Source organism: Conger conger, chromosome 15 (genome assembly GCF_963514075.1).
Source record: "Conger conger chromosome 15, fConCon1.1, whole genome shotgun sequence".
Taxonomy (NCBI): domain Eukaryota; kingdom Metazoa; phylum Chordata; class Actinopteri; order Anguilliformes; family Congridae; genus Conger; species Conger conger.
In genome coordinates this window covers 40,922,285-40,944,963 of record NC_083774.1, presented here as the reverse complement: position 1 = coordinate 40,944,963, position 22,679 = coordinate 40,922,285, and the positions used below count along the sequence as shown (strand labels likewise).

Sequence of the window (22,679 nt, the reverse complement as noted above, 5' to 3'; positions counted from 1 at the left end):
CATACATTTGTGTGGGAAAGTTACAAGTGTAAGAATAATGGATTTCTTTGCGTTATTCAGGTCCAGGATTGACCATTTTTCAATATTTCACACAACACACATTTTCCATCTTTTTCCAGACATTCCTTGTGGATAAAGATTTTTTTTTCATCATACATGTGCCTTGTTTGCAGTTATTTAGAGTTGAAATAGAACACATTTAAAAACCCCACATTCTGACTGGTTTGTGGACATGGTTTTCTTCACTTCAACAGGTGGGAGGCTCACTTTTTTCCCCATTTCGGGTGCATCAATGCCATTTTTCATGAAAGACAAATTTCGGCAAGAGCATGCGCGTAATTCCAGTTTTTCCGGACATTCGAATGGAAAATCATAAATGAACTCACTTCCTGGATTGAGCGAAGGGATTGTTCTGGCGTGTTAATTTGCACTTGGTAACCTGTGATTTTTCATGGTCACGCACACATGAAACTACTGCTTTAGGACTTAACACTCTGCCAATTGAGAGCGTGTGGTTTGTTAACATTGAAAGAACTTTGTCGCCCGAACAGGGACTTGAACCCTGGACCCTCAGATTAAAAGTCTGATGCTCTACCGACTGAGCTATCCGGGCTCTGTGCGGAGGGGATATTGACGGGATTACGAGTCTGATCCATAATGGCACATAGAATTAGCCTTCATAATCTGTGATATTTGCCATTGCACATTTTGTCATGCTCAATAATACGGTAACATGGTGCAAGCCAAGGGGCGACGCAGGTACGTTGGACCTCGTGGCGCAACGGTAGCGCGTCTGACTCCAGATCAGAAGGTTGCGTGTTCAAATCACGTCGAGGTCATCCTCTTTTATTTTTAATTGACCAACATTTCAGGGCTGCGGGTGTGTCGGTGAAAATGAGTTCTCCTTTAAGTTGTACCTTGAAATCTTCACCGTCACAAAAAGACATAGAAACAATGCAAACATTATGGCCTTTGGCAATATTTATGGAGAAATAAGAAGATCCTTCCCACTTCCATCATTCCCAACTTAGTAGGTCCCCAGGTATCAAGTGACTCTGTGCCGGACCACAAATGAAGCAGACTTTTTCCTTTTTCCTTTTTTCAGATAGGAGCGTTTCATTTTTCCCAAGTATTATGAAACACATTTGACCACTTTTTTATATTTCCCGGTATCTTTCATTGTTTTTGTGATATTTGGATTTTTCTCATACATTTGTGTGGGAAAGTTACAAGTGTAAGAATGATGGATTTCTTTGCGTTATTCAGGTCCAGGATTGACCATTTTTCAATATTTCACACAACACACATTTTCCATCTTTTTCCAGACATTCCTTGTGGATAAAGATTTTTTTTTCATCATACATGTGCCTTGTTTGCAGTTATTTAGAGTTGAAATAGAACACATTTAAAAACCCCACATTCTGACTGGTTTGTGGACATGGTTTTCTTCACTTCAACAGGTGGGAGGCTCACTTTTTTCCCCATTTCGGGTGCATCAATGCCATTTTTCATGAAAGACAAATTTCGGCAAGAGCATGCGCGTAATTCCAGTTTTTCCGGACATTTGAATGGAAAATCATAAATGAACTCACTTCCTGGATTGAGCGAAGGGATTGTTCTGGCGTGTTAATTTGCACTTGGTAACCTGTGATTTTTCATGGTCACGCACACATGAAACTACTGCTTTAGGACTTAACACTCTGCCAATTGAGAGCGTGTGGTTTGTTAACATTGAAAGAACTTTGTCGCCCGAACAGGGACTTGAACCCTGGACCCTCAGATTAAAAGTCTGATGCTCTACCGACTGAGCTATCCGGGCTCTGTGCAGAGGGGATATTGACGGGATTACGAGTCTGATCCATAATGGCACATAGAATTAGCCGTCATAATCTGTGATATTTGCCATTGCACATTTGGTCATGCTCAATAATACGGTAACATGGTGCAAGCCAAGGGGCGACGGAGGTACGTTGGACCTCGTGGCGCAACGGTAGCGCGTCTGACTCCAGATCAGAAGCTTGCCTGTTCAAATCACGTCGAGGTCATCCTCTTTTATTTTTAATTGACCAACATTTCAGGGCTGCAGGTGTGTCGGTGAAAATGAGTTCTCCTTTAAGTTGTACCTTGAAATCTTCACCGTCACAAAAAGACAGAAACAATGCAAACATTATGGCCTTTGGCAATATTTATGGAGAAATAAGAAGATCCTTCCCACTTCCATCATTCCCAACTTAGTAGGTCCCCAGGTATCAAGTGACTCTGTGCCGGACCACAAATGAAGCAGACTTTTTCCTTTTTCCTTTTTTCAGATAGGAGCGTTGCATTTTTCAAAAGTATTATGAAACACATATGACCTCTTTTTTATATTTCCCGGTATCTTTCATTGTTTTTGTGATATTTGGATTTTTCTCATACATTTGTGTGGGAAAGTTACAAGTGTAAGAATAATGGATTTCTTTGCGTTATTCAGGTCCAGGATTGACCATTTTTCAATATTTCACACAACACACATTTTCCATCTTTTTCCAGACATTCCTTGTGGATAAAGATTTATTTTTCATCATACATGTGCCTTGTTTGCAGTTATTTAGAGTTGAAATAGAACACATTTAAAAACCCCACATTCTGACTGGTTTGTGGACATGGTTTTCTTCACTTCAACAGCTGGGAGGCTCACTTTTTTCCCCATTTCGGGTGCATCAATGCCATTTTTCATGAAAGACAAATTTCGGCAAGAGCATGCGCGTAATTCCAGTTTTTCCGGACATTCGAATGGAAAATCATAAATGAACTCACTTCCCGGATTGAGCGAAGGGATTGTTCTGGCGTGTTAATTTGCACTTGGTAACCTGTGATTTTTCATGGTCACGCACACATGAAACTACTGCTTTAGGACTTAACACTCTGCCAATTGAGAGCGTGTGGTTTGTTAACATTGAAAGAACTTTGTCGCCCGAACAGGGACTTGAACCCTGGACCCTCAGATTAAAAGTCTGATGCTCTACCGACTGAGCTATCCGGGCTCTGTGCGGAGGGGATATTGACGGGATTACGAGTCTGATCCATAATGGCACATAGAATTAGCCTTCATAATCTGTGATATTTGCCATTGCACATTATGTCATGCTCAATAATACGGTAACATGGTGCAAGCCAAGGGGCAACGCAGGTATGTTGGACCTCGTGGCGCAACGGTAGCGCGTCTGACTCCAGATCAGAAGGTTGCGTGTTCAAATCACGTCGAGGTCATCCTCTTTTATTTTTAATTGACCAACATTTCAGGGCTGCGGGTGTGTCGGTGAAAATGAGTTCTCCTTTAAGTTGTACCTTGAAATCTTCACCGTCACAAAAAGACAGAAACAATGCAAACATTATGGCCTTTGGCAATATTTATGGAGAAATAAGAAGATCCTTCCCACTTCCATCATTCCCAACTTAGTAGGTCCCCAGGTATCAAGTGACTCTGTGCCGGACCACAAATGAAGCAGACTTTTTCCTTTTTCCTTTTTTCAGATAGGAGCGTTTCATTTTTCCCAAGTATTATGAAACACATTTGACCACTTTTTTATATTTCCCGGTATCTTTCATTGTTTTTGTGATATTTGGATTTTTCTCATACATTTGTGTGGGAAAGTTACAAGTGTAAGAATGATGGATTTCTTTGCGTTATTCAGGTCCAGGATTGACCATTTTTCAATATTTCACACAACACACATTTTCCATCTTTTTCCAGACATTCCTTGTGGATAAAGATTTATTTTTCATCATACATGTGCCTTGTTTGCAGTTATTTAGAGTTGAAATAGAACACATTTAAAAACCCCACATTCTGACTGGTTTGTGGACATGGTTTTCTTCACTTCAACAGCTGGGAAGCTCACTTTTTTCCCCATTTCGGGTGCATCAATGCCATTTTTCATGAAAGACAAATTTCGGCAAGAGCATGCGCGTAATTCCAGTTTTTCCGGACATTCGAATGGAAAATCATAAATGAACTCACTTCCCGGATTGAGCGAAGGGATTGTTCTGGCGTGTTAATTTGCACTTGGTAACCTGTGATTTTTCATGGTCACGCACACATGAAACTACTGCTTTAGGACTTAACACTCTGCCAATTGAGAGCGTGTGGTTTGTTAACATTGAAAGAACTTTGTCGCCCAAACAGGGACTTGAACCCTGGACCCTCAGATTAAAAGTCTGATGCTCTACCGACTGAGCTATCCAGGCTCTGTGCGGAGGGGATATTGACGGGATTACGAGTCTGATCCATAATGGCACATAGAATTAGCCTTCATAATCTGTGATATTTGCCATTGCACATTATGTCATGCTCAATAATACGGTAACATGGTGCAAGCCAAGGGGGGACGCAGGTAAGTTGGACCTCGTGGCGCAACGGTAGCGCGTCTGACTCCAGATCAGAAGGTTGCGTGTTCAAATCACGTCGAGGTCATCCTCTTTTATTTTTAATTGACCAACATTTCAGGGCTGCGGGTGTGTCGGTGAAAATGAGTTCTCCTTTAAGTTGTACCTTGAAATCTTCACCGTCACAAAAAGACATAGAAACAATGCAAACATTATGGCCTTTGGCAATATTTATGGAGAAATAAGAAGATCCTTCCCACTTCCATCATTCCCAACTTAGTAGGTCCCCAGGTATCAAGTGACTCTGTGCCGGACCACAAATGAAGCAGACTTTTTCCTTTTTCCTTTTTTCAGATAGGAGCGTTTCATTTTTCCCAAGTATTATGAAACACATTTGACCACTTTTTTATATTTCCCGGTATCTTTCATTGTTTTTGTGATATTTGGATTTTTCTCATACATTTGTGTGGGAAAGTTACAAGTGTAAGAATGATGGATTTCTTTGCGTTATTCAGGTCCAGGATTGACCATTTTTCAATATTTCACACAACACACATTTTCCATCTTTTTCCAGACATTCCTTGTGGATAAAGATTTTTTTTTCATCATACATGTGCCTTGTTTGCAGTTATTTAGAGTTGAAATAGAACACATTTAAAAACCCCACATTCTGACTGGTTTGTGGACATGGTTTTCTTCACTTCAACAGGTGGGAGGCTCACTTTTTTCCCCATTTCGGGTGCATCAATGCCATTTTTCATGAAAGACAAATTTCGGCAAGAGCATGCGCGTAATTCCAGTTTTTCCGGACATTTGAATGGAAAATCATAAATGAACTCACTTCCTGGATTGAGCGAAGGGATTGTTCTGGCGTGTTAATTTGCACTTGGTAACCTGTGATTTTTCATGGTCACGCACACATGAAACTACTGCTTTAGGACTTAAAACTCTGCCAATTGAGAGCGTGTGGTTTGTTAACATTTAAAGAACTTTGTCGCCCGAACAGGGACTTGAACCCTGGACCCTCAGATTAAAAGTCTGATGCTCTACCGACTGAGCTATCCGGGCTCTGTGCAGAGGGGATATTGACGGGATTACGAGTCTGATCCATAATGGCACATAGAATTAGCCGTCATAATCTGTGATATTTGCCATTGCACATTTGGTCATGCTCAATAATACGGTAACATGGTGCAAGCCAAGGGGCGACGGAGGTACGTTGGACCTCGTCGCGCAACGGTAGCGCGTCTGACTCCAGATCAGAAGGTTGCCTGTTCAAATCACGTCGAGGTCATCCTCTTTTATTTTTAATTGACCAACATTTCAGGGCTGCAGGTGTGTCGGTGAAAATGAGTTCTCCTTTAAGTTGTACCTTGAAATCTTCACCGTCACAAAAAGACAGAAACAATGCAAACATTATGGCCTTTGGCAATATTTATGGAGAAATAAGAAGATCCTTCCCACTTCCATCATTCCCAACTTAGTAGGTCCCCAGGTATCAAGTGACTCTGTGCCGGACCACAAATGAAGCAGACTTTTTCCTTTTTCCTTTTTTCAGATAGGAGCGTTGCATTTTTCCCAAGTATTATGAAACACATTTGACCACTTTTTTATATTTCCCGGTATCTTTCATTGTTTTTGTGATATTTGGATTTTTCTCATACATTTGTGTGGGAAAGTTACAAGTGTAAGAATGATGGATTTCTTTGCGTTATTCAGGTCCAGGATTGACCATTTTTCAATATTTCACACAACACACATTTTCCATCTTTTTCCAGACATTCCTTGTGGATAAAGATTTTTTTTTCATCATACATGTGCCTTGTTTGCAGTTATTTAGAGTTGAAATAGAACACATTTAAAAACCCCACATTCTGACTGGTTTGTGGACATGGTTTTCTTCACTTCAACAGGTGGGAGGCTCACTTTTTTCCCCATTTCGGGTGCATCAATGCCATTTTTCATGAAAGACAAATTTCGGCAAGAGCATGCGCGTAATTCCAGTTTTTCCGGACATTCGAATGGAAAATCATAAATGAACTCACTTCCTGGATTGAGCGAAGGGATTGTTCTGGCGTGTTAATTTGCACTTGGTAACCTGTGATTTTTCATGGTCACGCACACATGAAACTACTGCTTTAGGACTTAAAACTCTGCCAATTGAGAGCGTGTGGTTTGTTAACATTGAAAGAACTTTGTCGCCCGAACAGGGACTTGAACCCTGGACCCTCAGATTAAAAGTCTGATGCTCTACCGACTGAGCTATCCGGGCTCTGTTTGGAGGGGATATTGACGGGATTACGAGTCTGATCCATAATGGCACATAGAATTAGCCGTCATAATCTGTGATATTTGCCATTGCACATTTGGTCATGCTCAATAATACGGTAACATGGTGCAAGCCAAGGGGCGACGGAGGTACGTTGGACCTCGTGGCGCAACGGTAGCGCGTCTGACTCCAGATCAGAAGCTTGCCTGTTCAAATCACGTCGAGGTCATCCTCTTTTATTTTTAATTGACCAACATTTCAGGGCTGCAGGTGTGTCGGTGAAAATGAGTTCTCCTTTAAGTTGTACCTTGAAATCTTCACCGTCACAAAAAGACAGAAACAATGCAAACATTATGGCCTTTGGCAATATTTATGGAGAAATAAGAAGATCCTTCCCACTTCCATCATTCCCAACTTAGTAGGTCCCCAGGTATCAAGTGACTCTGTGCCGGACCACAAATGAAGCAGACTTTTTCCTTTTTCCTTTTTTCAGATAGGAGCGTTGCATTTTTCACAAGTATTATGAAACACATATGACCTCTTTTTTATATTTCCCGGTATCTTTCATTGTTTTTGTGATATTTGGATTTTTCTCATACATTTGTGTGGGAAAGTTACAAGTGTAAGAATAATGGATTTCTTTGCGTTATTCAGGTCCAGGATTGACCATTTTTCAATATTTCACACAACACACATTTTCCATCTTTTTCCAGACATTCCTTGTGGATAAAAATTTTTTTTTCATCATACATGTGCCTTGTTTGCAGTTATTTAGAGTTGAAATAGAACACATTTAAAAACCCCACATTCTGACTGGTTTGTGGACATGGTTTTCTTCACTTCAACAGCTGGGAGGCTCACTTTTTTCCCCATTTCGGGTGCATCAATGCCATTTTTCATGAAAGACAAATTTCGGCAAGAGCATGCGCGTAATTCCAGTTTTTCCGGACATTCGAATGGAAAATCATAAATGAACTCACTTCCCGGATTGAGCGAAGGGATTGTTCTGGCGTGTTAATTTGCACTTGGTAACCTGTGATTTTTCATGGTCACGCACACATGAAACTACTGCTTTAGGACTTAAAATTCTGCCAATTGAGAGCGTGTGGTTTGTTAACATTGAAAGAACTTTATATTTCCCGGTATCTTTCATTGTTTTTGTGATATTTGGATTTTTCTCATACATTTGTGTGGGAAAGTTACAAGTGTAAGAATAATGGATTTCTTTGCGTTATTCAGGTCCAGGATTGACCATTTTTCTATATTTCACACAACACACATTTTCCATCTTTTTCCAGACATTCCTTGTGGATAAAGATTTTTTTTTCATCATACATGTGCCTTGTTTGCAGTTATTTAGAGTTGAAATAGAACACATTTAAAAACCCCACATTCTGACTGGTTTGTGGACATGGTTTTCTTCACTTCAACAGGTGGGAGGCTCACTTTTTCCCCCATTTCGGGTGCATCAATGCCATTTTTCATGAAAGACAAATTTCGGCAAGAGCATGCGCGTAATTCCAGTTTTTCCGGACATTCGAATGGAAAATCATAAATGAACTCACTTCCTGGATTGAGCGAAGGGATTGTTCTGGCGTGTTAATTTGCACTTGGTAACCTGTGATTTTTCATGCTCACGCACACATGAAACTACTGCTTTAGGACTTAAAATTCTGCCAATTGAGAGCGTGTGGTTTGTTAACATTGAAAGAACTTTGTCACCCGAACAGGGACTTGAACCCTGGACCCTCAGATTAAAAGTCTGATGCTCTACCTACTGAGCTATCCGGGCTCGGTGTGGAGGGGATATTGACGGGATTACGAGTCTGATCCATAATGGCACATAGAATTAGCCGTCATAATCTGTGATATTTGCCATTGCACATTTTGTCATGCTCAATAATACGGTAACATGGTGCAAGCCAAGGGGCGACGGAGGTACGTTGGACCTCGTGGCGCAACGGTAGCGCGTCTGACTCCAGATCAGAAGGTTCCGTGTACAAATCACATCGAGGTCATCCTCTTTTATTTTTAATTGACCAACATTTCAGGGCTGCAGGTGTGTCGGTGAAAATGAGTTCTCCTTTAAGTTGTACCTTGAAATCTTCACCGTCACAAAAAGACATAGAAACAATGCAAACATTATGGCCTTTGGCAATATTTATGGAGAAATAAGAAGATCCTTCCCACTTCCATCATTCCCAACTTAGTAGGTCCCCAGGTATCAAGTGACTCTGTGCCGGACCACAAATGAAGCAGACTTTTTCCTTTTTCCTTTTTTCAGATAGGAGCGTTGCATTTTTCCCAAGTATTATGAAACACATTTGACCACTTTTTTATATTTCCCGGTATCTTTCATTGTTTTTGTGATATTTGGATTTTTCTCATACATTTGTGTGGGAAAGTTACAAGTGTAAGAATAATGGATTTCTTTGCGTTATTCAGGTCCAGGATTGACCATTTTTCAATATTTCACACAACACACATTTTCCATCTTTTTCCAGACATTCCTTGTGGATAAAGATTTTTTTTTCATCATACATGTGCCTTGTTTCAGTTATTTAGAGTTGAAATAGAACACATTTAAAAACCCCACATTCTGACTGGTTTGTGGACATGGTTTTCTTCACTTCAACAGCTGGGAGGCTCACTTTTTTCCCCATTTCGGGTGCATCAATGCCATTTTTCATGAAAGACAAATTTCGGCAAGAGCATGCGCGTAATTCCAGTTTTTCCGGACATTCGAATGGAAAATCATGAATGAACTCACTTCCTGGATTGAGCGAAGGGATTGTTCTGGCGTGTTAATTTGCACTTGGTAACCTGTGATTTTTCATGCTCACGCACACATGAAACTACTGCTTTAGGACTTAAAATTCTGCCAATTGAGAGCGTGTGGTTTGTTAACATTGAAAGAACTTTGTCGCCCGAACAGGGACTTGAACCCTGGACCCTCAGATTAAAAGTCTGATGCTCTACCGACTGAGCTATCCGGGCTCTGTTTGGAGGGGATATTGACGGGATTACGAGTCTGATCCATAATGGCACATAGAATTAGCCTTCATAATCTGTGATATTTGCCATTGCACATTTTGTCATGCTCAATAATACGGTAACATGGTGCAAGCCAAGGGGCGACGGAGGTACGTTGGACCTCGTGGCGCCGAGGTAGCGCGTCTGACTCCAGATCAGAAGGTTCCGTGTACAAATCACATCGAGGTCATCCTCTTTTATTTTTAATTGACCAACATTTCAGGGCTGCAGGTGTGTCGGTGAAAATGAGTTCTCCTTTAAGTTGTACCTTGAAATCTTCACCGTCACAAAAAGACATAGAAACAATGCAAACATTATGGCCTTTGGCAATATTTATGGAGAAATAAGAAGATCCTTCCCACTTCCATCATTCCCAACTTAGTAGGTCCCCAGGTATCAAGTGACTCTGTGCCGGACCACAAATGAAGCAGACTTTTTCCTTTTTCCTTTTTTCAGATAGGAGCGTTGCATTTTTCCCAAGTATTATGAAACACATTTGACCACTTTTTTATATTTCCCGGTATCTTTCATTGTTTTTGTGATATTTGGATTTTTCTCATACATTTGTGTGGGAAAGTTACAAGTGTAAGAATAATGGATTTCTTTGCGTTATTCAGGTCCAGGATTGACCATTTTTCAATATTTCACACAACACACATTTTCCATCTTTTTCCAGACATTCCTTGTGGATAAAGATTTTTTTTTCATCATACATGTGCCTTGTTTGCAGTTATTTAGAGTTGAAATAGAACACATTTAAAAACCCCACATTCTGACTGGTTTGTGGACATGGTTTTCTTCACTTCAACAGCTGGGAGGCTCACTTTTTTCCCCATTTCGGGTGCATCAATGCCATTTTTCATGAAAGACAAATTTCGGCAAGAGCATGCGCGTAATTCCAGTTTTTCCGGACATTCGAATGGAAAATCATGAATGAACTCACTTCCTGGATTGAGCGAAGGGATTGTTCTGGCGTGTTAATTTGCACTTGGTAACCTGTGATTTTTCATGCTCACGCACACATGAAACTACTGCTTTAGGACTTAAAATTCTGCCAATTGAGAGCGTGTGGTTTGTTAACATTGAAAGAACTTTATATTTCCCGGTATCTTTCATTGTTTTTGTGATATTTGGATTTTTCTCATACATTTGTGTGGGAAAGTTACAAGTGTAAGAATAATGGATTTCTTTGCGTTATTCAGGTCCAGGATTGACCATTTTTCTATATTTCACACAACACACATTTTCCATCTTTTTCCAGACATTCCTTGTGGATAAAGATTTTTTTTTCATCATACATGTGCCTTGTTTGCAGTTATTTAGAGTTGAAATAGAACACATTTAAAAACCCCACATTCTGAATGGTTTGTGGACATGGTTTTCTTCACTTCAACAGCTGGGAGGCTCACTTTTTTCCCCATTTCGGGTGCATCAATGCCATTTTTCATGAAAGACAAATTTCGGCAAGAGCATGCGCGTAATTCCAGTTTTTCCGGACATTCGAATGGAAAATCATAAATGAACTCACTTCCTGGATTGAGCGAAGGGATTGTTCTGGCGTGTTAATTTGCACTTGGTAACCTGTGATTTTTCATGGTCACGCACACATGAAACTACTGCTTTAGGACTTAAAATTCTGCCAATTGAGAGCGTGTGGTTTGTTAACATTGAAAGAACTTTGTCGCCCGAACAGGGACTTGAACCCTGGACCCTCAGATTAAAAGTCTGATGCTCTACCGACTGAGCTATCCGGGGTCTGTTTGGAGGGGATATTGACGGGATTACGAGTCTGATCCATAATGGCACATAGAATTAGCCTTCATAATCTGTGATATTTGCCATTGCACATTTTGTCATGCTCAATAATACGGTAACATGGTGCAAGCCAAGGGGCGACGGAGGTACGTTGGACCTCGTGGCTCCGAGGTAGCGCGTCTGACTCCAGATCAGAAGGTTCCGTGTACAAATCACATCGAGGTCATCCTCTTTTATTTTTAATTGACCAACATTTCAGGGCTGCAGGTGTGTCGGTGAAAATGAGTTCTCCTTTAAGTTGTACCTTGAAATCTTCACCGTCACAAAAAGACATAGAAACAATGCAAACATTATGGCCTTTGGCAATATTTATGGAGAAATAAGAAGATCCTTCCCACTTCCATCATTCCCAACTTAGTAGGTCCCCAGGTATCAAGTGACTCTGTGCCGGACCACAAATGAAGCAGACTTTTTCCTTTTTCCTTTTTTCAGATAGGAGCGTTGCATTTTTCCCAAGTATTATAAAACACATTTGACCACTTTTTTATATTTCCCGGTATCTTTCATTGTTTTTGTGATATTTGGATTTTTCTCATACATTTGTGTGGGAAAGTTACAAGTGTAAGAATAATGGATTTCTTTGCGTTATTCAGGTCCAGGATTGACCATTTTTCAATATTTCACACAACACACATTTTCCATCTTTTTCCAGACATTCCTTGTGGATAAAGATTTTTTTTTCATCATACATGTGCCTTGTTTGCAGTTATTTAGAGTTGAAATAGAACACATTTAAAAACCCCACATTCTGACTGGTTTGTGGACATGGTTTTCTTCACTTCAACAGGTGGGAGGCTCACTTATTTCCCCATTTCGGGTGCATCAATGCCATTTTTCATGAAAGACAAATTTCGGCAAGAGCATGCGCGTAATTCCAGTTTTTCCGGACATTCGAATGGAAAATCATAAATGAACTCACTTCCTGGATTGAGCGAAGGGATTGTTCTGGCGTGTTAATTTGCACTTGGTAACCTGTGATTTTTCATGGTCACGCACACATGAAACTACTGCTTTAGGACTTAAACTTCTGCCAATTGAGAGCGTGTGGTTTGTTAACATTGAAAGAACTTTGTCACCCGAACAGGGACTTGAACCCTGGACCCTCAGATTAAAAGTCTGATGCTCTACCTACTGAGCTATCCGGGCTCGGTGTGGAGGGGATATTGACGGGATTACGAGTCTGATCCATAATGGCACATAGAATTAGCCGTCATAATCTGTGATATTTGCCATTGCACATTTTGTCATGCTCAATAATACGGTAACATGGTGCAAGCCAAGGGGCGACGGAGGTACGTTGGACCTCGTGGCGCAACGGTAGCGCGTCTGACTCCAGATCAGAAGGTTCCGTGTACAAATCACATCGAGGTCATCCTCTTTTATTTTTAATTGACCAACATTTCAGGGCTGCAGGTGTGTCGGTGAAAATGAGTTCTCCTTTAAGTTGTACCTTGAAATCTTCACCGTCACAAAAAGACATAGAAACAATGCAAACATTATGGCCTTTGGCAATATTTATGGAGAAATAAGAAGATCCTTCCCACTTCCATCATTCCCAACTTAGTAGGTCCCCAGGTATCAAGTGACTCTGTGCCGGACCACAAATGAAGCAGACTTTTTCCTTTTTCCTTTTTTCAGATAGGAGCGTTGCATTTTTCCCAAGTATTATGAAACACATTTGACCACTTTTTTATATTTCCCGGTATCTTTCATTGTTTTTGTGATATTTGGATTTTTCTCATACATTTGTGTGGGAAAGTTACAAGTGTAAGAATAATGGATTTCTTTGCGTTATTCAGGTCCAGGATTGACCATTTTTCAATATTTCACACAACACACATTTTCCATCTTTTTCCAGACATTCCTTGTGGATAAAGATTTTTTTTTCATCATACATGTGCCTTGTTTCAGTTATTTAGAGTTGAAATAGAACACATTTAAAAACCCCACATTCTGACTGGTTTGTGGACATGGTTTTCTTCACTTCAACAGCTGGGAGGCTCACTTTTTTCCCCATTTCGGGTGCATCAATGCCATTTTTCATGAAAGACAAATTTCGGCAAGAGCATGCGCGTAATTCCAGTTTTTCCGGACATTCGAATGGAAAATCATGAATGAACTCACTTCCTGGATTGAGCGAAGGGATTGTTCTGGCGTGTTAATTTGCACTTGGTAACCTGTGATTTTTCATGCTCACGCACACATGAAACTACTGCTTTAGGACTTAAAATTCTGCCAATTGAGAGCATGTGGTTTGTTAACATTGAAAGAACTTTGTCGCCCGAACAGGGACTTGAACCCTGGACCCTCAGATTAAAAGTCTGATGCTCTACCGACTGAGCTATCCGGGCTCTGTTTGGAGGGGATATTGACGGGATTACGAGTCTGATCCATAATGGCACATAGAATTAGCCTTCATAATCTGTGATATTTGCCATTGCACATTTTGTCATGCTCAATAATACGGTAACATGGTGCAAACCAAGGGGCGACGGAGGTACGTTGGACCTCGTGGCGCAACGGTAGCGCGTCTGTCTCCAGATCAGAAGGTTGCGTGTTCAAATCACGTCGAGGTCATCCTCTTTTATTTTTAATTGACCAACATTTCAGGGCTGCAGGTGTGTCGGTGAAAATGAGTTCTCCTTTAAGTTGTACCTTGAAATCTTCACCGTCACAAAAAGACATAGAAACAATGCAAACATTATGGCCTTTGGCAATATTTATGGAGAAATAAGAAGATCCTTCCCACTTCCATCATTCCCAACTTAGTAGGTCCCCAGGTATCAAGTGACTCTGTGCCGGACCACAAATGAAGCAGACTTTTTCCTTTTTCCTTTTTTCAGATAGGAGCGTTGCATTTTTCCCAAGTATTATGAAACACATTTGACCTCTTTTTTATATTTCCCGGTATCTTTCATTGTTTTTGTGATATTTGGATTTTTCTCATACATTTGTGTGGGAAAGTTACAAGTGTAAGAATAATGGATTTCTTTGCGTTATTAAGGTCCAGGATTGACCATTTTTCAATATTTCACACAACACACATTTTCCATCTTTTTCCAGACATTCCTTGTGGATAAAGATTTTTTTTTCATCATACATGTGCCTTGTTTGCAGTTATTTAGAGTTGAAATAGAACACATTTAAAAACCCCACATTCTGACTGGTTTGTGGACATGGTTTTCTTCACTTCAACAGCTGGGAGGCTCACTTTTTTCCCCATTTCGGGTGCATCAATGCCATTTTTCATGAAAGACAAATTTCGGCAAGAGCATGCGCGTAATTCCAGTTTTTCCGGACATTCGAATGGAAAATCATGAATGAACTCACTTCCTGGATTGAGCGAAGGGATTGTTCTGGCGTGTTAATTTGCACTTGGTAACCTGTGATTTTTCATGCTCACGCACACATGAAACTACTGCTTTAGGACTTAAAATTCTGCCAATTGAGAGCATGTGGTTTGTTAACATTGAAAGAACTTTGTCGCCCAAACAGGGACTTGAACCCTGGACCCTCAGATTAAAAGTCTGATGCTCTACCGACTGAGCTATCCGGGCTCTGTTTGGAGGGGATATTGACGGGATTACGAGTCTGATCCATAATGGCACATAGAATTAGCCTTCATAATCTGTGATATTTGCCATTGCACATTTTGTCATGCTCAATAATACGGTAACATGGTGCAAACCAAGGGGCGACGGAGGTACGTTGGACCTCGTGGCGCAACGGTAGCGCGTCTGACTCCAGATCAGAAGGTTGCCTGTTCAAATCACGTCGAGGTCATCCTCTTTTATTTTTAATTGACCAACATTTCAGGGCTGCAGGTGTGTCGGTGAAAATGAGTTCTCCTTTAAGTTGTACCTTGAAATCTTCACCGTCACAAAAAGACATAGAAACAATGCAAACATTATGGCCTTTGGCAATATTTATGGAGAAATAAGAAGATCCTTCCCACTTCCATCATTCCCAACTTAGTAGGTCCCCAGGTATCAAGTGACTCTGTGCCGGACCACAAATGAAGCAGACTTTTTCCTTTTTCCTTTTTTCAGATAGGAGCGTTGCATTTTTCCCAAGTATTATGAAACACATTTGACCACTTTTTTATATTTCCCGGTATCTTTCATTGTTTTTGTGATATTTGGATTTTTCTCATACATTTGTGTGGGAAAGTTACAAGTGTAAGAATAATGGATTTCTTTGCGTTATTCAGGTCCAGGATTGACCATTTTTCAATATTTCACACAACACACATTTTCCATCTTTTTCCAGACATTCCTTGTGGATAAAGATTTTTTTTTCATCATACATGTGCCTTGTTTGCAGTTATTTAGAGTTGAAATAGAACACATTTAAAAACCCCACATTCTGACTGGTTTGTGGACATGGTTTTCTTCACTTCAACAGCTGGGAGGCTCACTTTTTTCCCCATTTCGGGTGCATCAATGCCATTTTTCATGAAAGACAAATTTCGGCAAGAGCATGCGCGTAATTCCAGTTTTTCCGGACATTCGAATGGAAAATCATGAATGAACTCACTTCCTGGATTGAGCGAAGGGATTGTTCTGGCGTGTTAATTTGCACTTGGTAACCTGTGATTTTTCATGCTCACGCACACATGAAACTACTGCTTTAGGACTTAAAATTCTGCCAATTGAGAGCATGTGGTTTGTTAACATTGAAAGAACTTTGTCGCCCGAACAGGGACTTGAACCCTGGACCCTCAGATTAAAAGTCTGATGCTCTACCGACTGAGCTATCCGGGCTCTGTTTGGAGGAGATATTGACGGGATTACGAGTCTGATCCATAATGGCACATAGAATTAGCCTTCATAATCTGTGATATTTGCCATTGCACATTTTGTCATGCTCAATAATACGGTAACATGGTGCAAACCAAGGGGCGACGGAGGTACGTTGGACCTCGTGGCGCAACGGTAGCGCGTCTGACTCCAGATCAGAAGGTTGCGTGTTCAAATCACGTCGAGGTCATCCTCTTTTATTTTTAATTGACCAACATTTCAGGGCTGCAGGTGTGTCGGTGAAAATGAGTTCTCCTTTAAGTTGTACCTTGAAATCTTCACCGTCACAAAAAGACATAGAAACAATGCAAACATTATGGCCTTTGGCAATATTTATGGAGAAATAAGAAGATCCTTCCCACTTCCATCATTCCCAACTTAGTAGGTCCCCAGGTATCAAGTGACTCTGTGCCGGACCACAAATGAAGCAGACTTTTTCCTTTTTCCTTTTTTCAGATAGGAGCGTTGCATTTTTCCCAAGTATTATGAAACACATTTGACCTCTTTTTTATATTTCCCGGTATCTTTCATTGTTTTTGTGATATTTGGATTTTTCTCATACATTTGTGTGGGAAAGTTACAAGTGTAAGAATAATGGATTTCTTTGCGTTATTCAGGTCCAGGATTGACCATTTTTCAATATTTCACACAACACACATTTTCCATCTTTTTCCAGACATTCCTTGTGGATAAAGATTTTTTTTTCATCATACATGTGCCTTGTTTGCAGTTATTTAGAGTTGAAATAGAACACATTTAAAAACCCCACATTCTGACTGGTTTGTGGACATGGTTTTCTTCACTTCAACAGCTGGGAGGCTCACTTTTTTCCCCATTTCGGGTGCATCAATGCCATTTTTCATGAAAGACAAATTTCGGCAAGAGCATGCGCGTAATTCCAGTTTTTCCGGACATTCGAATGGAAAATCATGAATGAACTCACTTCCTGGATTGAGCGAAGGGATTGTTCTGGCGTGTTAATTTGCACTTGGTAACCTGTGATTTTTCATGCTCACGCACACATGAAACTACTGCTTTAGGACTTAAAATTCTGCCAATTGAGAGCATGTGGTTTGTTAACATTGAAAGAACTTTGTCGCCCGAACAGGGACTTGAACCCTGGACCCTCAGATTAAAAGTCTGATGCTCTACCGACTGAGCTATCCGGGCTCTGTTTGGAGGGGATATTGACGGGATTACGAGTCTGATCCATAATGGCACATAGAATTAGCCTTCATAATCTGTGATATTTGCCATTGCACATTTTGTCATGCTCAATAATACGGTAACATGGTGCAAACCAAGGGGCGACGGAGGTACGTTGGACCTCGTGGCGCAACGGTAGCGCGTCTGACTCCAGATCAGAAGGTTGCGTGTTCAAATCACGTCGAGGTCATCCTCTTTTATTTTTAATTGACCAACATTTCAGGGCTGCAGGTGTGTCGGTGAAAATGAGTTCTCCTTTAAGTTGTACCTTGAAATCTTCACCGTCACAAAAAGACATAGAAACAATGCAAACATTATGGCCTTTGGCAATATTTATGGAGAAATAAGAAGATCCTTCCCACTTCCATCATTCCCAACTTAGTAGGTCCCCAGGTATCAAGTGACTCTGTGCCGGACCACAAATGAAGCAGACTTTTTCCTTTTTCCTTTTTTCAGATAGGAGCGTTGCATTTTTCCCAAGTATTATGAAACACATTTGACCTCTTTTTTATATTTCCCGGTATCTTTCATTGTTTTTGTGATATTTGGATTTTTCTCATACATTTGTGTGGGAAAGTTACAAGTGTAAGAATAATGGATTTCTTTGCGTTATTCAGGTCCAGGATTGACCATTTTTCAATATTTCACACAACACACATTTTCCATCTTTTTCCAGACATTCCTTGTGGATAAAGATTTATTTTTCATCATACATGTGCCTTGTTTGCAGTTATTTAGAGTTGAAATAGAACACATTTAAAAACCCCACATTCTGACTGGTTTGTGGACATGGTTTTCTTCACTTCAACAGCTGGGAGGCTCACTTTTTTCCCCATTTCGGGTGCATCAATGCCATTTTTCATGAAAGACAAATTTCGGCAAGAGCATGCGCGTAATTCCAGTTTTTCCGGACATTCGAATGGAAAATCATAAATGAACTCACTTCCTGGATTGAGCGAAGGGATTGTTCTGGCGTGTTAATTTGCACTTGGTAACCTGTGATTTTTCATGGTCACGCACACATGAAACTACTGCTTTAGGACTTAAAATTCTGCCAATTGAGAGCGTGTGGTTTGTTAACATTGAAAGAACTTTGTCGCCCGAACAGGGACTTGAACCCTGGACCCTCAGATTAAAAGTCTGATGCTCTACCGACTGAGCTATCCGGGCTCTGTTTGGAGGGGATATTGACGGGATTACGAGTCTGATCCATAATGGCACATAGAATTAGCCTTCATAATCTGTGATATTTGCCATTGCACATTTTGTCATGCTCAATAATACGGTAACATGGTGCAAACCAAGGGGCGACGGAGGTACGTTGGACCTCGTGGCGCAACGGTAGCGCGTCTGACTCCAGATCAGAAGGTTGCCTGTTCAAATCACGTCGAGGTCATCCTCTTTTATTTTTAATTGACCAACATTTCAGGGCTGCAGGTGTGTCGGTGAAAATGAGTTCTCCTTTAAGTTGTACCTTGAAATCTTCACCGTCACAAAAAGACATAGAAACAATGCAAACATTATGGCCTTTGGCAATATTTATGGAGAAATAAGAAGATCCTTCCCACTTCCATCATTCCCAACTTAGTAGGTCCCCAGGTATCAAGTGACTCTGTGCCGGACCACAAATGAAGCAGACTTTTTCCTTTTTCCTTTTTTCAGATAGGAGCGTTGCATTTTTCCCAAGTATTATGAAACACATTTGACCTCTTTTTTATATTTCCCGGTATCTTTCATTGTTTTTGTGATATTTGGATTTTTCTCATACATTTGTGTGGGAAAGTTACAAGTGTAAGAATAATGGATTTCTTTGCGTTATTCAGGTCCAGGATTGACCATTTTTCAATATTTCACACAACACACATTTTCCATCTTTTTCCAGACATTCCTTGTGGATAAAGATTTATTTTTCATCATACATGTGCCTTGTTTGCAGTTATTTAGAGTTGAAATAGAACACATTTAAAAACCCCACATTCTGACTGGTTTGTGGACATGGTTTTCTTCACTTCAACAGCTGGGAGGCTCACTTTTTTCCCCATTTCGGGTGCATCAATGCCATTTTTCATGAAAGACAAATTTCGGCAAGAGCATGCGCGTAATTCCAGTTTTTCCGGACATTCGAATGGAAAATCATGAATGAACTCACTTCCTGGATTGAGCGAAGGGATTGTTCTGGCGTGTTAATTTGCACTTGGTAACCTGTGATTTTTCATGCTCACGCACACATGAAACTACTGCTTTAGGACTTAAAATTCTGCCAATTGAGAGCGTGTGGTTTGTTAACATTGAAAGAACTTTGTCGCCCGAACAGGGACTTGAACCCTGGACCCTCAGATTAAAAGTCTGATGCTCTACCGACTGAGCTATCCGGGCTCTGTTTGGAGGGGATATTGACGGGATTACGAGTCTGATCCATAATGGCACATAGAATTAGCCTTCATAATCTGTGATATTTGCCATTGCACATTTTGTCATGCTCAATAATACGGTAACATGGTGCAAACCAAGGGGCGACGGAGGTACGTTGGACCTCGTGGCGCAACGGTAGCGCGTCTGACTCCAGATCAGAAGGTTGCCTGTTCAAATCACGTCGAGGTCATCCTCTTTTATTTTTAATTGACCAACATTTCAGGGCTGCAGGTGTGTCGGTGAAAATGAGTTCTCCTTTAAGTTGTACCTTGAAATCTTCACCGTCACAAAAAGACATAGAAACAATGCAAACATTATGGCCTTTGGCAATATTTATGGAGAAATAAGAAGATCCTTCCCACTTCCATCATTCCCAACTTAGTAGGTCCCCAGGTATCAAGTGACTCTGTGCCGGACCACAAATGAAGCAGACTTTTTCCTTTTTCCTTTTTTCAGATAGGAGCGTTGCATTTTTCCCAAGTATTATGAAACACATATGACCTCTTTTTTATATTTCCCGGTATCTTTCATTGTTTTTGTGATATTTGGATTTTTCTCATACATTTGTGTGGGAAAGTTACAAGTGTAAGAATAATGGATTTCTTTGCGTTATTCAGGTCCAGGATTGACCATTTTTCAATATTTCACACAACACACATTTTCCATCTTTTTCCAGACATTCCTTGTGGATAAAGATTTATTTTTCATCATACATGTGCCTTGTTTGCAGTTATTTAGAGTTGAAATAGAACACATTTAAAAACCCCACATTCTGACTGGTTTGTGGACATGGTTTTCTTCACTTCAACAGCTGGGAGGCTCACTTTTTTCCCCATTTCGGGTGCATCAATGCCATTTTTCATGAAAGACAAATTTCGGCAAGAGCATGCGCGTAATTCCAGTTTTTCCGGACATTCGAATGGAAAATCATAAATGAACTCACTTCCTGGATTGAGCGAAGGGATTGTTCTGGCGTGTTAATTTGCACTTGGTAACCTGTGATTTTTCATGGTCACGCACACATGAAACTACTGCTTTAGGACTTAAAATTCTGCCAATTGAGAGCGTGTGGTTTGTTAACATTGAAAGAACTTTGTCGCCCGAACAGGGACTTGAACCCTGGACCCTCAGATTAAAAGTCTGATGCTCTACCGACTGAGCTATCCGGGCTCTGTTTGGAGGGGATATTGACGGGATTACGAGTCTGATCCATAATGGCACTTAGAATTAGCCTTCATAATCTGTGATATTTGCCATTGCACATTTTGTCATGCTCAATAATACGGTAACATGGTGCAAACCAAGGGGCAACGCAGGTACGTTGGACCTCGTGGCGCAACGGTAGCGCGTCTGACTCCAGATCAGAAGGTTCCGTGTACAAATCACGTCGAGGTCATCCTCTTTTATTTTTAATTGACCAACATTTCAGGGCTGCAGGTGTGTCGGTGAAAATGAGTTCTCCTTTAAGTTGTACCTTGAAATCTTCACCGTCACAAAAAGACAGAAACAATGCAAACATTATGGCCTTTGGCAATATTTATGGAGAAATAAGAAGATCCTTCCCACTTCCATCATTCCTAACTTAGTAGGTCCCCAGGTATCAAGTGACTCTGTGCCGGACCACAAATGAAGCAGACTTTTTCCTTTTTCCTTTTTTCAGATAGGAGCGTTGCATTTTTCCCAAGTATTATGAAACACATATGACCTCTTTTTTATATTTCCCGGTATCTTTCATTGTTTTTGTGATATTTGGATTTTTCTCATACATTTGTGTGGGAAAGTTACAAGTGTAAGAATAATGGATTTCTTTGCGTTATTCAGGTCCAGGATTGACCATTTTTCAATATTTCACACAACACACATTTTCCATCTTTTTCCAGACATTCCTTGTGGATAAAGATTTATTTTTCATCATACATGTGCCTTGTTTGCAGTTATTTAGAGTTGAAATAGAACACATTTAAAAACCCCACATTCTGACTGGTTTGTGGACATGGTTTTCTTCACTTCAACAGCTGGGAGGCTCACTTTTTTCCCCATTTCGGGTGCATCAATGCCATTTTTCATGAAAGACAAATTTCGGCAAGAGCATGCGCGTAATTCCAGTTTTTCCGGACATTCGAATGGAAAATCATAAATGAACTCACTTCCTGGATTGAGCGAAGGGATTGTTCTGGCGTGTTAATTTGCACTTGGTAACCTGTGATTTTTCATGGTCACGCACACATGAAACTACTGCTTTAGGACTTAAAATTCTGCCAATTGAGAGCGTGTGGTTTGTTAACATTGAAAGAACTTTGTCGCCCGAACAGGGACTTGAACCCTGGACCCTCAGATTAAAAGTCTGATGCTCTACCGACTGAGCTATCCGGGCTCTGTTTGGAGGGGATATTGACGGGATTACGAGTCTGATCCATAATGGCATTTAGAATTAGCCTTCATAATCTGTGATATTTGCCATTGCACATTTTGTCATGCTCAATAATACGGTAACATGGTGCAAGCCAAGGGGCAACGCAGGTACGTTGGACCTCGTGGCGCAACGGTAGCGCGTCTGACTCCAGATCAGAAGGTTCCGTGTACAAATCACGTCGAGGTCATCCTCTTTTATTTTTAATTGACCAACATTTCAGGGCTGCAGGTGTGTCGGTGAAAATTAGTTCTCCTTTAAGTTGTACCTTGAAATCTTCACCGTCACAAAAAGACAGAAACAATGCAAACATTATGGCCTTTGGCAATATTTATGGAGAAATAAGAAGATCCTTCCCACTTCCATCATT

At 40.6% G+C, this 22,679-nt stretch overlaps 32 non-coding genes across 32 annotated transcripts; 14 read left to right on the top strand and 18 right to left on the bottom strand.

Moving 5' to 3' along the window:
• Positions 1-540: 540 nt before the first annotated feature.
• trnak-uuu (transfer RNA lysine (anticodon UUU)) lies at positions 541-613 on the bottom strand. The gene has a single exon. It is a non-coding gene; the product is annotated as a tRNA-Lys (tRNA).
• Positions 614-767: 154 nt separating this feature from the next.
• trnaw-cca (transfer RNA tryptophan (anticodon CCA)) lies at positions 768-839 on the top strand. Its single transcript has one exon. It is a non-coding gene; the product is annotated as a tRNA-Trp (tRNA).
• A 907-nt stretch (positions 840-1,746) lies between these two features.
• trnak-uuu (transfer RNA lysine (anticodon UUU)) lies at positions 1,747-1,819 on the bottom strand. The gene has a single exon. It is a non-coding gene; the product is annotated as a tRNA-Lys (tRNA).
• A 154-nt stretch (positions 1,820-1,973) lies between these two features.
• On the top strand, positions 1,974-2,045 carry trnaw-cca (transfer RNA tryptophan (anticodon CCA)). Its single transcript has one exon. It is a non-coding gene; the product is annotated as a tRNA-Trp (tRNA).
• Positions 2,046-2,950: 905 nt separating this feature from the next.
• Positions 2,951-3,023, bottom strand: trnak-uuu (transfer RNA lysine (anticodon UUU)). Its single transcript has one exon. It is a non-coding gene; the product is annotated as a tRNA-Lys (tRNA).
• A 154-nt stretch (positions 3,024-3,177) lies between these two features.
• trnaw-cca (transfer RNA tryptophan (anticodon CCA)) lies at positions 3,178-3,249 on the top strand. Its single transcript has one exon. It is a non-coding gene; the product is annotated as a tRNA-Trp (tRNA).
• A 905-nt stretch (positions 3,250-4,154) lies between these two features.
• trnak-uuu (transfer RNA lysine (anticodon UUU)) lies at positions 4,155-4,227 on the bottom strand. Its single transcript has one exon. It is a non-coding gene; the product is annotated as a tRNA-Lys (tRNA).
• Positions 4,228-4,381: 154 nt separating this feature from the next.
• On the top strand, positions 4,382-4,453 carry trnaw-cca (transfer RNA tryptophan (anticodon CCA)). Its single transcript has one exon. It is a non-coding gene; the product is annotated as a tRNA-Trp (tRNA).
• Positions 4,454-5,360: 907 nt separating this feature from the next.
• Positions 5,361-5,433, bottom strand: trnak-uuu (transfer RNA lysine (anticodon UUU)). The gene has a single exon. It is a non-coding gene; the product is annotated as a tRNA-Lys (tRNA).
• A 154-nt stretch (positions 5,434-5,587) lies between these two features.
• Positions 5,588-5,659, top strand: trnaw-cca (transfer RNA tryptophan (anticodon CCA)). The gene has a single exon. It is a non-coding gene; the product is annotated as a tRNA-Trp (tRNA).
• A 905-nt stretch (positions 5,660-6,564) lies between these two features.
• On the bottom strand, positions 6,565-6,637 carry trnak-uuu (transfer RNA lysine (anticodon UUU)). The gene has a single exon. It is a non-coding gene; the product is annotated as a tRNA-Lys (tRNA).
• Positions 6,638-6,791: 154 nt separating this feature from the next.
• On the top strand, positions 6,792-6,863 carry trnaw-cca (transfer RNA tryptophan (anticodon CCA)). Its single transcript has one exon. It is a non-coding gene; the product is annotated as a tRNA-Trp (tRNA).
• A 1,490-nt stretch (positions 6,864-8,353) lies between these two features.
• trnak-uuu (transfer RNA lysine (anticodon UUU)) lies at positions 8,354-8,426 on the bottom strand. Its single transcript has one exon. It is a non-coding gene; the product is annotated as a tRNA-Lys (tRNA).
• Positions 8,427-9,558: 1,132 nt separating this feature from the next.
• trnak-uuu (transfer RNA lysine (anticodon UUU)) lies at positions 9,559-9,631 on the bottom strand. Its single transcript has one exon. It is a non-coding gene; the product is annotated as a tRNA-Lys (tRNA).
• A 1,718-nt stretch (positions 9,632-11,349) lies between these two features.
• On the bottom strand, positions 11,350-11,422 carry trnak-uuu (transfer RNA lysine (anticodon UUU)). Its single transcript has one exon. It is a non-coding gene; the product is annotated as a tRNA-Lys (tRNA).
• Positions 11,423-12,555: 1,133 nt separating this feature from the next.
• On the bottom strand, positions 12,556-12,628 carry trnak-uuu (transfer RNA lysine (anticodon UUU)). Its single transcript has one exon. It is a non-coding gene; the product is annotated as a tRNA-Lys (tRNA).
• Positions 12,629-13,760: 1,132 nt separating this feature from the next.
• trnak-uuu (transfer RNA lysine (anticodon UUU)) lies at positions 13,761-13,833 on the bottom strand. The gene has a single exon. It is a non-coding gene; the product is annotated as a tRNA-Lys (tRNA).
• Positions 13,834-13,987: 154 nt separating this feature from the next.
• On the top strand, positions 13,988-14,059 carry trnaw-cca (transfer RNA tryptophan (anticodon CCA)). The gene has a single exon. It is a non-coding gene; the product is annotated as a tRNA-Trp (tRNA).
• A 907-nt stretch (positions 14,060-14,966) lies between these two features.
• trnak-uuu (transfer RNA lysine (anticodon UUU)) lies at positions 14,967-15,039 on the bottom strand. Its single transcript has one exon. It is a non-coding gene; the product is annotated as a tRNA-Lys (tRNA).
• Positions 15,040-15,193: 154 nt separating this feature from the next.
• Positions 15,194-15,265, top strand: trnaw-cca (transfer RNA tryptophan (anticodon CCA)). Its single transcript has one exon. It is a non-coding gene; the product is annotated as a tRNA-Trp (tRNA).
• Positions 15,266-16,172: 907 nt separating this feature from the next.
• On the bottom strand, positions 16,173-16,245 carry trnak-uuu (transfer RNA lysine (anticodon UUU)). Its single transcript has one exon. It is a non-coding gene; the product is annotated as a tRNA-Lys (tRNA).
• Positions 16,246-16,399: 154 nt separating this feature from the next.
• Positions 16,400-16,471, top strand: trnaw-cca (transfer RNA tryptophan (anticodon CCA)). Its single transcript has one exon. It is a non-coding gene; the product is annotated as a tRNA-Trp (tRNA).
• Positions 16,472-17,378: 907 nt separating this feature from the next.
• trnak-uuu (transfer RNA lysine (anticodon UUU)) lies at positions 17,379-17,451 on the bottom strand. Its single transcript has one exon. It is a non-coding gene; the product is annotated as a tRNA-Lys (tRNA).
• Positions 17,452-17,605: 154 nt separating this feature from the next.
• trnaw-cca (transfer RNA tryptophan (anticodon CCA)) lies at positions 17,606-17,677 on the top strand. The gene has a single exon. It is a non-coding gene; the product is annotated as a tRNA-Trp (tRNA).
• Positions 17,678-18,584: 907 nt separating this feature from the next.
• Positions 18,585-18,657, bottom strand: trnak-uuu (transfer RNA lysine (anticodon UUU)). Its single transcript has one exon. It is a non-coding gene; the product is annotated as a tRNA-Lys (tRNA).
• Positions 18,658-18,811: 154 nt separating this feature from the next.
• On the top strand, positions 18,812-18,883 carry trnaw-cca (transfer RNA tryptophan (anticodon CCA)). The gene has a single exon. It is a non-coding gene; the product is annotated as a tRNA-Trp (tRNA).
• Positions 18,884-19,790: 907 nt separating this feature from the next.
• trnak-uuu (transfer RNA lysine (anticodon UUU)) lies at positions 19,791-19,863 on the bottom strand. Its single transcript has one exon. It is a non-coding gene; the product is annotated as a tRNA-Lys (tRNA).
• Positions 19,864-20,017: 154 nt separating this feature from the next.
• Positions 20,018-20,089, top strand: trnaw-cca (transfer RNA tryptophan (anticodon CCA)). Its single transcript has one exon. It is a non-coding gene; the product is annotated as a tRNA-Trp (tRNA).
• Positions 20,090-20,996: 907 nt separating this feature from the next.
• Positions 20,997-21,069, bottom strand: trnak-uuu (transfer RNA lysine (anticodon UUU)). The gene has a single exon. It is a non-coding gene; the product is annotated as a tRNA-Lys (tRNA).
• A 154-nt stretch (positions 21,070-21,223) lies between these two features.
• On the top strand, positions 21,224-21,295 carry trnaw-cca (transfer RNA tryptophan (anticodon CCA)). Its single transcript has one exon. It is a non-coding gene; the product is annotated as a tRNA-Trp (tRNA).
• A 905-nt stretch (positions 21,296-22,200) lies between these two features.
• On the bottom strand, positions 22,201-22,273 carry trnak-uuu (transfer RNA lysine (anticodon UUU)). Its single transcript has one exon. It is a non-coding gene; the product is annotated as a tRNA-Lys (tRNA).
• A 154-nt stretch (positions 22,274-22,427) lies between these two features.
• trnaw-cca (transfer RNA tryptophan (anticodon CCA)) lies at positions 22,428-22,499 on the top strand. The gene has a single exon. It is a non-coding gene; the product is annotated as a tRNA-Trp (tRNA).
• Positions 22,500-22,679: the final 180 nt, after the last annotated feature.